This window comes from Euprymna scolopes, chromosome 36 (assembly GCF_053919585.1).
Source record: "Euprymna scolopes isolate OS-2025 chromosome 36, ASM5391958v1, whole genome shotgun sequence".
Lineage (NCBI taxonomy): Eukaryota > Metazoa > Mollusca > Cephalopoda > Sepiida > Sepiolidae > Euprymna > Euprymna scolopes.
In genome coordinates this window covers 14,871,838-14,885,217 of record NC_136517.1, presented here as the reverse complement: position 1 = coordinate 14,885,217, position 13,380 = coordinate 14,871,838, and the positions used below count along the sequence as shown (strand labels likewise).

Here is a 13,380-nt window from a genome sequence, read left to right as displayed (position 1 = left end):
ACTTTCCAAACACAATTTGCGAATCTTGTGTACAATGTGTTTTGAAACACCAAATACATTTTTGTGTGATCAATCGGTAGGGGCAAGTGTCAAGATCTGTATTTTCATTTTAGTTGATTCCACAATCTTTACTTTTGCTGCAAGAACCTCTATCATTTTATCAAAGTACTAAAAAGTCAAAAAGACCAAATACTAAAACTAGATATTATTAGATTTGATACAAATCAACACAAAAATTTAATTATTTTACTTATTTCTTTATGCGTGCATGATAATAATTTTGTTGTACGGAGGGAATAAAAGTATATATTAACCGAAACTAGATACGTCCTATCGAATTGGGGGCGATCAATATTACATTTTCCCACTTCTTAATCAATTAAGAATTGAAATATTAATTACAACGACCGCTATAATCACCAATAAAATTATTTACATGAAAATATATAAAATATTAAATATATAGACTCAATTTTTAAATTCATAGTATTATATCACATATAAAATATTTAAATGAATTATAAGATAATATCAATTTTTACATAATAACATACAGATAGTTTTAAAACTTTATATATAATATTCTTTTTATTTTTATTTTCTTATTTTTATTTATTTATTTTTTTAGTTATATTTTTTATTAATTTATTTATCTTTTAATAGACCTACTTTCCATGACTCAATCACTGTATCCTCTTCTTTTCTTCCTCTTTTTTTTTTTTTTTTTTTTTTTTTTCTTCTTTTTTCCATTACGCGCTGTTCTATTTCTTTCACTATATATCCGTATACTTTCGCCCCCCCCCCTTCCTAGGTTAGTAAACGCGTGTCAAGGCATTTACATGTCAGAACGTACATCTTAGAGGCGTGTGTGTGTGTATGTGTTGCGTGTGTGTGTGTGTGAGTGTGTGTGTGTGTGTGTGTGTGTATCTATGGTTACATCGAGCTGCCGCTTATAAGTGTCTAATCTAATTTTTTTATTTGTTATTTTTAATTTTTAATTTTTATTTTTTTTTAAATCCCTACCACCCTCTCTATAAATGTATTAAGTGGATTGCTACTACCACCACCTTTGGTTTTTTGAGGGTCGAAGCACGATTTTTCTTTTCTTTTTCAGTATCAAAAATGTAATTGTCTGATTTAGATGCTTGAAAATACCATAAGGTTGAAATAAATTATTGCATCGACAATTAAGTAATTTCCGTGTTATAATTTTTATATTATATATATATATATATATATATATATATATATATATATATATATATATATATATAAATAAAACGACAATTTTTTTTTTTATTGTTCCATCCTTTGGTCTTCTTAAACTGAACCAATTTTGCACAAAAATAATGCATATTATTTAATGGTTTTCATTTAATTATCTCGGTGAACACGAATCTCAACACATAGAAATGTATTATGGATATTTTCTATATATATATGTTTATAATATTTCTGAAATATTACTACAAAATTATTGAACTTGTAATTATGTAAAGTTAACAAAATACAATTACGAGATAATACAGGGTGACCAAAAAAACAAACAAACAAAACGGGCCCCATGTACACTTTATGTGATAGAATTGAGGACTGTTTTTTTTTATTATCAAAAGAAAGATGTTCTGATTTTAGATTAGTTATCGGGGTGAGCGCGAACGCAGACCCCACACTTAGAAATAGCGCACCCGAGTCGTCCACATTTGGGACGATCGCAAAGGTCAACCCAACCGTAGTGCAATGGAAGGGCCTCGCTCTGGGAGAACGGCCTGGATGATCACCGTTTATATTTAATTTATTTTGTTCAAAGAAAAAATTACAATTAAAAAAAAATTCCAATATAAAATTAAAACATTTAAAAAAAGTAAATTCTCCAAAAGACAAAACAAATTTAGGCACAAGGCCCTATAAGATTTGGGGAGGGGAGTGTTGCAGGGTCTTTGTAACTAAAGTAAGAATGGCGTCTTTGGCGACTTTACTCTTGACTGGCAACATTTACCACAATACCTCATTCACTCTGTGGAATCTAAAGCTAACTAATGAAAACCCCAGCGTTTTTACAAAAAGGATATATATATATACAATTTCTGTATGTGTGTGTGCGCATTTTTTTTTTTTTATTTATTTAATTTATTAAAGTGTGTGTGTGTGTGTGTGTGTGTGTGAAAAAGTTCAATTCATTGGAAAAAATAAAAAGTTCTTGAATTTGGAAGAAAAATAGTTCGTGTTGGGGAGTGAGAAATATAGGAAAAATGTACAAAAATAAAATTGCCTAGTGCATTGTTAGTAAGGTCCCTCCCTAAGCTAATCTAAGTAGTTAGATCGCCTACTGTTTTCCGGGGCACCGAAAACAAGCAGGGAGATCCCTAATGGGGATTGGGAAGACTTCATGTCGGGTGTTGGGAGTAAAATAAATCGATTGCTAATAACAAAAAGGGGGGGGGGGAATATCTTTGGTGGCGACCTTCGAGTGAGGGTTGATCAGGGGATGATAAAACAAAAAGATAGGGGGGGGTAGTGGTAGGGTAGCCTCGGAAGGTTCTCTAGTGCCAAAAAAAAAAAAAAAAAAAAAAAAAAAAAAAAAATCGAGGGGCAGGATCTCATTTGTACCACCAGTCAAGAGTCTCTTTACTTTTTATTTGTCTAACCTAGCGGGATGGGCTCCGTAGGACCCAGTACCGCATGTGCCATGCCTATGGTGGTAACACGAATTCAAACTTGGCGCCTCGTCGGATGCACAAGCTAGCGTCATGCACCCACCTCTTGTCAAAGGCCACTCGAGGCAACCTCTTCCAATCGCATCTGATCTTCACTTTAAGCAGATGCTTAAAGTAGACTATCAGATCCCGATCCGGAACAGATATCCCTTCGCGGACTCGCTTGAGGCGTGTGATCCATATGACCATCCTCGCTACTGCTAGTATCGCTAGAAAAACCATTCTTTTCTCCCTAGGCAGCGGCGGATCAATGTTCTCCACAAAATATGATTCGTCTAGTTCAAGCCAGCGCTCGGCATCGATGCGAGCCGTTACCTCGTTGACGTACCCTAGAAGGGACTTGAGCCTGCTACAGCGGAAAAAGGCATGACCGACAGTTTCTCTCATGTCTTCGTCGCAGCGCAGGCAGTAGACCCGGGTTTCTTCATTGTAAAGGTTGAGTTCCTCAAGGAGGGACAGTGCGTTCCGGACAAGTCGCCAGGTAAGGGAAAATTCCGAATTTGTAAGAAAGTCCCGTCCCAGCGCCCAACTCCACTGGGAGCGGACCTCCTCCAACGACATCCCCGTCCGTTTCACTAGCGGTTCCTTTTTGCTACGCCCCACTAGCTCCCGATAAAGCCTGTTCCTAGACTGTTCGAGGACACTGGTCCCCGGCAACGCTCTAAGTGCGGACCGGCATTCAGCGTAGAATGTTTGTTCCCCCCTCGGTCTCCGCCGTGCTTCGACCGAGGGGTCAGGTGTGAGATTGGAAAACGAGCTTTCAACCGCAGTGACCCATGGAACGTCTACGTACAATGAACGGCTCAGGAAGGCCAACCTCTCTGCGTGCTTGTGACACATGAGATCGGGCAGTCCCAAGCCTCCCTCACTCGGATTTCGAACACAGACCTCTCTGCAAACATAATGCTTACCCTCGTTCCACAAGAGTGTGGCGAGGTGCTCCTGTAAGCTGATTCGTCGTTTTGTAGGGAGGGGAAGTACAGACAGACGGTAAAGGATGAGCGGAAAGACGTATGTAGCACACGCCTCCGCTCGACCCTTCAAGGACAATTTCCTTCGAACCCAAGTCTTAACAGAGGATTCGACCTTGGTCTCTACTTCCGACCAGTTTTTCTTCAGCTGGAGACCCGGTCCGAACCACACACCGAGGATCCGGACCGGGCCGTCGGTCCAACTGAAGATGCCCGGAAGCGAATTTACTCCGGTCCAGGCACCCAACCGCAGACCCACCGACTTACTGCATAGAAATTTATTATGGATATTTTCTATATAAATGTTTATAATATTTCTGAATTATTGAACTTGTAATAATGTAAAGTTAACAAAATACAATTACGAGATAATACAGAGTGACCAAAAAAGACAAAACATGTACACTTTATGTTATAGAGTTGGGGAGGTTTTTTTTAAAAAAACAAAAGATGTTCTGATTTTAGATTAGTTATCGGGGTGAGCGCGAACGCAGACCCCACACTTAGAAATAGCGCACCCGAGTCGTCCACATTTGGGACGATCGCAAAGGTCAACCCAACCGTAGTGCAATGGAAGGGCCTCGCTCTGGGAGAACGGCCTGGATGATCACCGTTTACCCCTGTGCCAGGTAAGTATGCTTTTCACAACTTCAGGCACATTTTTATATCACACACCGACACACAATACCGACACCGACTTACAACTTAACAAAATACATTCAAACAAATTTCAACAACATTAACACTTTACAACTTTTACATTTATCAATAACAACATTTCATAACAAACAATTCATAACCATTTAAACACATTAACCTTTTCATATAATACGATATTTCTTAAATAAACATATATTTTACCGTAATATTCAATGTCAAGGTCGTTTGTATCGCATCAACAATAATTCATACGTTAATAAAAAATACAAACAAATGCAATTTCCTTCCATTTTGAACCAAACAAACAAGAAACAAACACATTTTTCGTTGAGTCAAATCAAATTATTTATTTACGCATCATTTTTGTTTTTTCGATAACTAAAAAATTATTTCAAATCGCAAATTAAAAACAAAAACAAAACTACGACCGGAAGAGTTGCCTCCCCTTATCTTTTTATTTGTTACAGTTTCAAAAAATTATATTATTTACATATCAATATTTTTTTTATCTTAAACCCCACTCAAAAAACATATAATTTAAGTAGAACAATCTCGATGTGTTTGCGGTATTATGGTGAATGAGAACTTTAGCTAGGACTAGCATAAACAAGCAAGCGTTCAGTAGGGACTGCCAAACGAATGTGAAGATTTGACCGCATGTTTCCGTGACGTCAGATTTGTGTGTACTATACGAACTATGAAAAAGCAGAAACGACTTAATGATTTAATGTTTATCTTCTTCAAACTGCAATTAATAATTAATCTTTGTTATAATTTTGTTAGGTTTTAAGATTTACACAGTTTTAATGATTAATAATATTATAAACATTTGTATATTAAATATGAAATACGGTTTTACTGAATGTTCTTTTGGTTACCTACGGACTTTCATATTTTGTTCGGTAAAAAGAGACAAACAAAATATGGGGGGGGGGGCTACAAAATGCTTAATATTTGTGCAATAATATTTACAAATTGGTTTTAATCTGGTGATAAAATAGCTGACCAGAATCATGTTTATATGAAAACTTAATATTAAAAAAAATCTTTAAACACAATTAACAATTAAATCTGTGTTGTAACGGAACATTTTGAAATAATGGAATTTTAATCGTTTTAATTTTTTTTTTAAATTAATTAATGTTTACCAAGTTTCTTTTTCTTGGCAACTCAACAGATTATAGTATATATTAATTTGAAAAAAAAAAAAAAAACGCTATTTAAAAAAACATAATAAGTTTATATTAATTTTTTAATTGCAACTTCAAGGTAAATTTTTGTTCAATATGTGTATTTGAATAATAAAAAACTTTTTTTTTTTACTTATTTGAACTTTTATGTTTGATAATAAATAGAAATTTCGATAGATTTAAATATATTTTGTTCGAATTTCGGAAAAATAAATATGAGGGGGGGGGCAGGCACTAAAAAATATTTCCCCTCATATATTTTATGAAAACTGCATTTTATATGTAATTTCATTCTAAAATGGGTAAGTATTGAAAATTTCACGAAAATCTGACCATTAGTTGATTTTTGCTAAATTTATTAAATACGGGTATGTTTTCACATTCGGAATGTCTACTATATTGGAACGTTATTTTAAAACGCCAATTATGTAAACACGATTTTCGTCTCGCAATTTTATTATTTTCATCCGATGAAAAAAATTTTTTAAATCATTACTGGTTTATTTTGCTCTTCTTTTAAATGGTACAAAAGTTATACTGATAACATTAATTTATAATAAAGTTACATCGTGTTACATATAGGGTGGGGTAATTCTGTGGTGACTTTTGGCAGTCCTTAGGGTACAGTGACGAGGATGACCAATTTTTGAATGGCATTGAGCCTAAGTTTTTGTTTTTCACAAAATATAAAATATATACTTCAAACAATTTTATTTCATATCATGCAAAATAAATAAAACGAGGAAATTGTCTTTTAATGTTTTAGAAATGTTTAGATGAGAATTGATTATTTATATTATATTCAATATTAAGACCTTTGTACAATTTTTAGTCATCAATAACATTTCATAACAATTTCTCACCATACATTTCTTAAAAAAAATAAAAATTAAAAAAAAAATAAAAAACATTTTACCGTAATGTTTAATGTCAAGGTCATTTATATGCAATCAACAGTGATATAAAACCGGAACCAACCGATTTTATTTTAAAACAAACAAACAATAACGATATCGTTTTTGATGGATCTAAATGAGCGTCATTTTTTTCATTCTCTATTTTTTTTCTGTTCATTTATTCATTTACATTTTTTTCAGTGGATTATTATTGATTGGACACTATTAAACCTAGGCACCGCCAAAACTGGGGGGGGGGGGGGGGCAGGAAAGTACTTTTTGACGGACCGCCTTTTTAAAAATCTACCAAAAATCAGGTAATTATCCAATCAATACGAAATTTTCAGCGATTATTAAGAGAAGAATGAACTTTATAACAGTGTACTTATTTTTCATAAACGATATTTATAGATATATATATATTTTTTTGCTTACACCCCCCACCCCCTTGTTTTGAGGGGGTTCCAAATATGCTTAAAATAATCATCTGAAACTGAACAAAACATATTGTGTTGTTGTAAGGGACAGGATTATAGATTTAAAAAAAAAAAATTGTTTGCATACCTTATTTTGACATCTGAATATCAGAACTTCGATTGTGTTTAATTATTCCGCTTTTGAGTTTTGAAGTGTAAAATTTTATTTAAGTAAAAAAAAAAATTAAAAAAAAAAAATTTTTTTTTAATATTTATACGAAAAAAGCCATTTTAAAATCTTTGATAAATAAATAATTTTTTTTTAGCGAGCCGAATAATGCATGACCATTATTAAACAGGGCATGCTTTGAAGAATTGATACAAAAAAAAAAAAAAAAAAAAATTCGATAAATATTGTGCCCTTTGTGTTAAAAATAGCATCATTTTTTCGATTCCGTTTGAAAACGTTTGCCGCCTTTCGACTACGGTGGACCAAACGCGCTGAAATAATTTTTTTTTATTCTGCTTTAAATTGCCCCCTCCTCCATTTTGGGGAGCCTGCCCCCCACACACATACACATAAAAAACCAAACTCATACACATGGTCACCCATCTGGTACTGGCCAGCCTCAGCATTAATAATACATTGAAATTTTCGTCACTGAAAAATAATTTTTTTTTGGCCTGTTTGGTCTTCCATAGTTTGCTTTTTATCAAGTACAAACGTAAACATTGTCAAGATCGACGCGAAATAACTGGTTGCCTATATGAATAAGTGGAATTATTTGAAATCCAGGTACTTATATTATAATATTTTTGCATATTCTCATAGAAAAATCACCCTAAATCTTAGTTAGACAACAAATAAATAAACTATTTCAAAAACCTTTGTTATTTTTTTTAACTATTTATATACATTTTTTGTGCAAGACAAAAAATGTCAATTTTGGGAAAATTTAACATTTAAAATTTAATTAAAAATAGTAGAAAAAGTTTTACATTATTCTGTTTCCTATATGATAAAATTCAGGGTTTTATCTTTCTGGAAAAAAAAAAGTTACTCAGAAATAATGGATTTTAATAAATGTAATTTTGTTTTAAAAAACAACAACTTCATTTTTCGGCCATTTTTGGCGGTGTCTAAATAAACCAGATTATCTAAAAAAAAAAAAAAAAATTTAATTGTTAGGTAGAAGCACAGAATAGTTACAAGACACCCTCCGCTCCCCATGTTAAGAATGGCTTTTGAAATAATAACGCTATTATTTTGGCACAGTAGCAAAAGTGCACAAGTACCAAAATAACAAAGGGCAATAATTCCTTTCCGTGTTTACAAAATGGGGGATCGATTTACTATAACGTTGTAACTACAAAGTGAGCACCCCTTTCAAATGTCGAAATAACGACTTTATTCTTTTTTAATAGATAATCTGGTTTATTAGTGTCCAATCAATAATAATCCACTGAAAAAAAAAAAAAAAAAAAATCAGAGATGGGAGTGACGCTCGTTCAGGTTCCCATTTTTAAAATGGTCTAGGTATTGCCTCCCCTGACGTTCTTATAAAAAAGTTAATGTGAGCTTTTGTATAAAAATAAATTAAATAATCAATATTGTTTACATGTAGTGACAATATTTTTTAAAAAATTATCTTTTTTTTTTTTTTTTTTTTAGAAATTCAATATGTGACTATTTCTTAAAGATTCTGATTGAATGCATTTGTGGTGATTCCCCATCATATATATATATATATATATATATATATATAAATAAAATAAAAAATCAGAAGAGTTACCTCCTTTTACCTCAGCAATTTTTTCTGTAGGTTGCCACTTTCTCCTATTTCTCAAATTTTTTTGGTTTGTTTATAAGTAACCTTAAAAGCACCAAATTAACTTGTGCCAGATAGATATCACAGCAAGGTGTGACATAAAGTCAAAACGTAAGGACGTCAAGCCAGTGCCCCTAAAACAGGGGCACTGTGGCCTAACTAAAATTGCCTCAGCATTCCTGTTGGCATTTCCTGGTAGGGGCGTCTCAGGCAACAAGCAATAAACTTTGCTTATCTGAAAGTTAGGTGGCAAGGCTTGGGATGGTAGACTTCCTGGCTAATACCACCCAGGCGGCGTACCTAAGTTCGGGCTGATTGATAATGGTCTCCAAGCAACTGAAGCAGCAAAGAGACCAATCCTATGAAATTAAAATAATTGGAGGGTATTGTGCCAAGTAAAAAAACCTACGTTGGAAAATATTACAATCATCAAAATAAATGGAGAGTAGACAATGCATTGTGGATGCGTTGTTGGCAGCTCCCATAACTCTCGCTTCTCCTAATTTGTCTCTCTGTCCTCGTTTAAAATGAGTGATTTTTCTGACAAAGACAGAAGAAAAAGCTGTATTCTAGGTCAGTTGTATTTTGCGTGAGCAGTCGTCTGAGATGTCGGAAATTTTCTGTTTCTATTTATATCCTTGTAAACATGTTACTGATACGGGTACTGGAGGTAAACGTTTTTCTGGGCTGACATTATTCGCCTGATAGTCAGGGACTCAAACCTTAGACTAACCACTAAGGAGGCCATCCTATCAGCAGGTGCAAACTACTAGTGCTGCTGTATTGCCATTTCGTGAATGGATTCAGGATCATGTAGTAGCTTCTGGTGAGGCTTCTTGATGCCATATTAGTGTGTAACATCTACCTTGACGTTTCATGTCAAAAAGAATGTGTCCTTCATAGTATCAGACCTGATGGAATGGTTAATTGTAAGTATAGACTGCTTCATACCCTCCAAAATTTCCAGCAAAAACCTAATAGTCAACCCTGGTTCTCTCCAGAATGTGCTGCTGCCATTGCACACAGAAATCACTTTTTCCATTGCTTTCAATGTAACAGATGTACTTAGACTAAAGCCATCTTCAGGACTGCCAGCCACCACTGTAAAAAAGTAATAAAGAACACAAGAGAGTTGTATGCTCAGTCTGTCAAGTCCAAAGTAGCTGAGCAGCAGCTTGGTTCCCACCAATTTTGGCAAATAACAAAGAATAGAAATGTGTGCTCTATCCCAAGAGCTAGAAAGAAATAATGACAGCTAAGAGAGAATATACTGAAACCACCAGATAACGTATCGAAGCACAGAAATTAGGAATCCGTGATTTCTGGAAAATCTACAACAGTGTAGTAAATAATGGGTAATCAACAATTACCCAACTCTCCGACAATCAGGCTGTTGTTTGCATGGCAACCAAGAAGGCAAACTCCACATTGGACCCAGCAAACCACTCCCTCCCTGACTTTCCTTTGCGGACAGACTCCACACTAGATCTGAAAATCACCTCTCCTCAGGTGCATGGTATCATAAAAACTCTAGACACCTCAAAAGCATGTGGACCTGATTTCATTCTGGCTGTGCTATTAAAAAAAAATGCTCCGCTGAGGTTGCTCCAGTCCTCTTCAAACTTTACAATACATGCTTTAACGAATCTTGCATTCCTGACTGCTGGAAAACTGTTTCTGTGATACCAGTTTACAAGAATTCTGGCAAAAGAACTGAACCATTAAATTATTGCCCTATTAGCCTCCTCCTGCTTTTCGCCAAATATATTTGAGTCCATAATTTACCAAGCTCTAATCCATCACCTTACAGATGCTAAACTTCTGACCGACCAACAATATGGATTTAGGCAAGCCCATTCTACAGCAGATATCCTAACTGTAACCTCTAAACGTATATAACATACACTGGACAAAGCAGGGGAAGGTAGAGCGTTAACCCTAGATATATCTAAGACTTTTGACAGAGTTTGGCACGATGGTCTTCTCCGGAAAATCAGATCATAGGCTATCACTGGATACTTAAAATAATTAGGTCTTTCTTAAATAAGAGAAGAATCCAGGTTGTCTTTAACGGTAATACATCTAAACAATATGGTATAAATGCAGGAGTACCTCAGGGGTCTATCCTTGAACCTTTATTATTCCTGATATTCATAAATGACCTCCCTGATAAAATTGTCTGAGACAGATATATATGCTGACAACACTATGCTCTTTAACAGGCACGAGGGGAAAACAAATGGATACATACCTAAGGAAATGGCAGAAACACTAAAAAACATGCAATCTGTAGTGGAATGGGGACAAAAATGGATGGTCACATTCAATACTGCCAAGACTAAGCTTGTTTCCTTCAATAATTACAAGAAACCTTCACTACCACCAATAGCTATGGCTAAAGATACAAGGTACCTGAAAGTACTTCTTTCAAACTCCTCGGTTTAATGTTCACAGGGAGCAGGAGTTGGAACAGATACATTAAAAAAATTGCCAGGGCCGCTGTGAGGAAGGTGGGTTCTCTCCATCATTGCTAGAAAGTTACTTACGCCTGAAAGTATCCTGTACCTCTACAAGGCTACCGTTCACCCATGTATGGAGTATTGTTGCCACATTTGGGCTGGTGCATCTGCTACTAATCTCTCACTCCTGGACAGGGTTCAAAAGAGAGTCGCCAACCTGATAGGTTCTGAACTGTCATCTAAGCTTCAGCCTCTGTCCCATTGACGAACGAAATGTTGTAGCCCTCTGCCTGTTTTACAAGTATTTTAATGGTGGATGCTCCGATGAACTACAAGCCCTTGTACCCCCTCAATTTAAATACCCCTGATAAACCCGACAAGCAGCAAATTCCCACTCCTACACAGTAGAGATCCCTAGATGTAAGACATCCTTCCACTCTAAATAGTTTCTTCCCAAGAACTGCTAGACTTTGGAACTCCCTTCCAGGCTTCCGCTTTCCCAAATGTACTGACATGCAGAAGTTCAAGTGTAATTTGAACAGACATCTTGCTGCTCAACTCCATACATGCAATTTATGGCACCAATAGTAGCCCCCTACATCAATGTGGCACTGTGCCTTGTTTGGGGTGAAAATGTAATTAAAAAAACAGAAACAAAAAACATCATCAATGGACCTGAGGTAATCTTGTCAGCATCGGACAAAGCAAAACTCTTTGTGAAAAACTTTGCAGCTAATTCTACCCTATGCGATCAGGGCCGCCAACCCCTGTATTTTCTCCTGTGTCTGAAAACACGCTACATGACATACAAATATCTGTGCGTGATGTTGCCAAGCTAATCAAAAACCTCGATTCCAGTAAAGCAGCTGACTGACAGCATTCTTATTATAGTGCTTAAAAAGCTTCAACCAGAACTAGTTCCCATACTTACAAAGCTGTTTAAATGTTGTCTTAAAGAGAATTGCTTCTCAACACCTGGGAAAACCTCATCAGTATGTTCCGTATTTAAAAAATCAGGTAATCGATCATCCCCCTCTCAATATAGACCAATCAGTCTCCTGTGCATCTAATGTAAGTTGCTGGAATCCGTTAAATAAAGAAGTAATCAACCACCTCCGTAAAAATAACTTCCTCAGTGACATGCAATATGGTTTCTGTTCTGCTAGATCTACAGCAGATGTGCGAAGTTATATCTCAGAGGATTAGCAAACCGCTCAATGAAGGCTTCCTTTCTAGGGCAATTGCTCTTGACATAGGAAAGGCCTTTGATAGGGTATGGCATAAAGGTCTACTCCACAAAATCTCCAGCTACAGTATAGCTGGAAATGTTTTTTCAATTATTAAATCATTCCTCTCTGATACATTCATAATAGTGGTTGATGGGCAAAAATCAGAAGCTCATTGTATTAATGCTTGAGTCCCCCAGGGGTCTATCCTCGGCCCAACTATTTCTGATCTGCATAACTCAAAACACATGCTAAGATCATTTATAGACATTTATGCTAACGACACTTCAAAGGCTGTAAACAACTAAGTTTTCTCTGATTCTCTGATCTTGATCATGTGGTGCAATGGGGAAAGAGGTGGCTGGTTAATTTTAATGCATCCAAAACCAAGCTTTTATCTTTACATCATCAATGCTCTGATCTCCATCTGGCATCAATTGAAAGGAGTGCCTCTTGCCTTGGGGAGGCTCTATGGTTTGATAAGCTTCTAGACCTTTACACCTGATCTGAAATGGAACATGTACATCAAATCCGTTACCAAGGCTGCTGGAAAAATGGTGGGATCGTTCTACCACTCCAGTAGATATCTCCATTCTGATGCAATTCTCTACCTGAATAAGAGCCAAGTACGTCCAAGGATGGAATACTGTTGCCACATCTGGGCAGAAGCTGCGAGAAGCACTTATCCTGCCTTGACAGAGTTCAAAATAGACTTCATAGCCTAGCAGGGGATGTCCTTTTTTCTTCCCTGCAATCTCTTTTGCACAGAAGAGACGTTGTGAGACTGTCTCTGCTTTATTGTTATTTTCGTGGCAAGTGCTCATTTGAGCTCCAATCTATGGTTCCCACTGTCCTGACTTTCACAAAAAACACTCATCTATATCAATAATTCCCCCCACTCTTTATGCCATACCTTATCAAAGGCCTTTGATATGTCAAGAGCAATTAGCCATGTCTGTTTGTCTGTCTCCATATTTTCAAACTACGAGGGGCGTGCAATAAGTAATGCCCCTGAC

General features: G+C 35.7%; 1 protein-coding gene and 2 non-coding genes across 3 annotated transcripts in view; all 3 read right to left on the bottom strand.

Annotated features, from left to right (window-relative positions):
- LOC145260353 (uncharacterized) overlaps nucleotides 1-13,380 on the bottom strand; it is a 110,470-nt gene that overhangs the window by 50,139 nt on the left and 46,951 nt on the right. The window lies entirely within an intron of this gene.
- Nucleotides 1,644-1,802, bottom strand: LOC145260790 (U1 spliceosomal RNA). Its single transcript, XR_013864371.1, has one exon. It is a non-coding gene; the product is annotated as a U1 spliceosomal RNA (small nuclear RNA).
- LOC145260786 (U1 spliceosomal RNA) lies at nucleotides 4,162-4,325 on the bottom strand. The gene has a single exon (XR_013864367.1). It is a non-coding gene; the product is annotated as a U1 spliceosomal RNA (small nuclear RNA).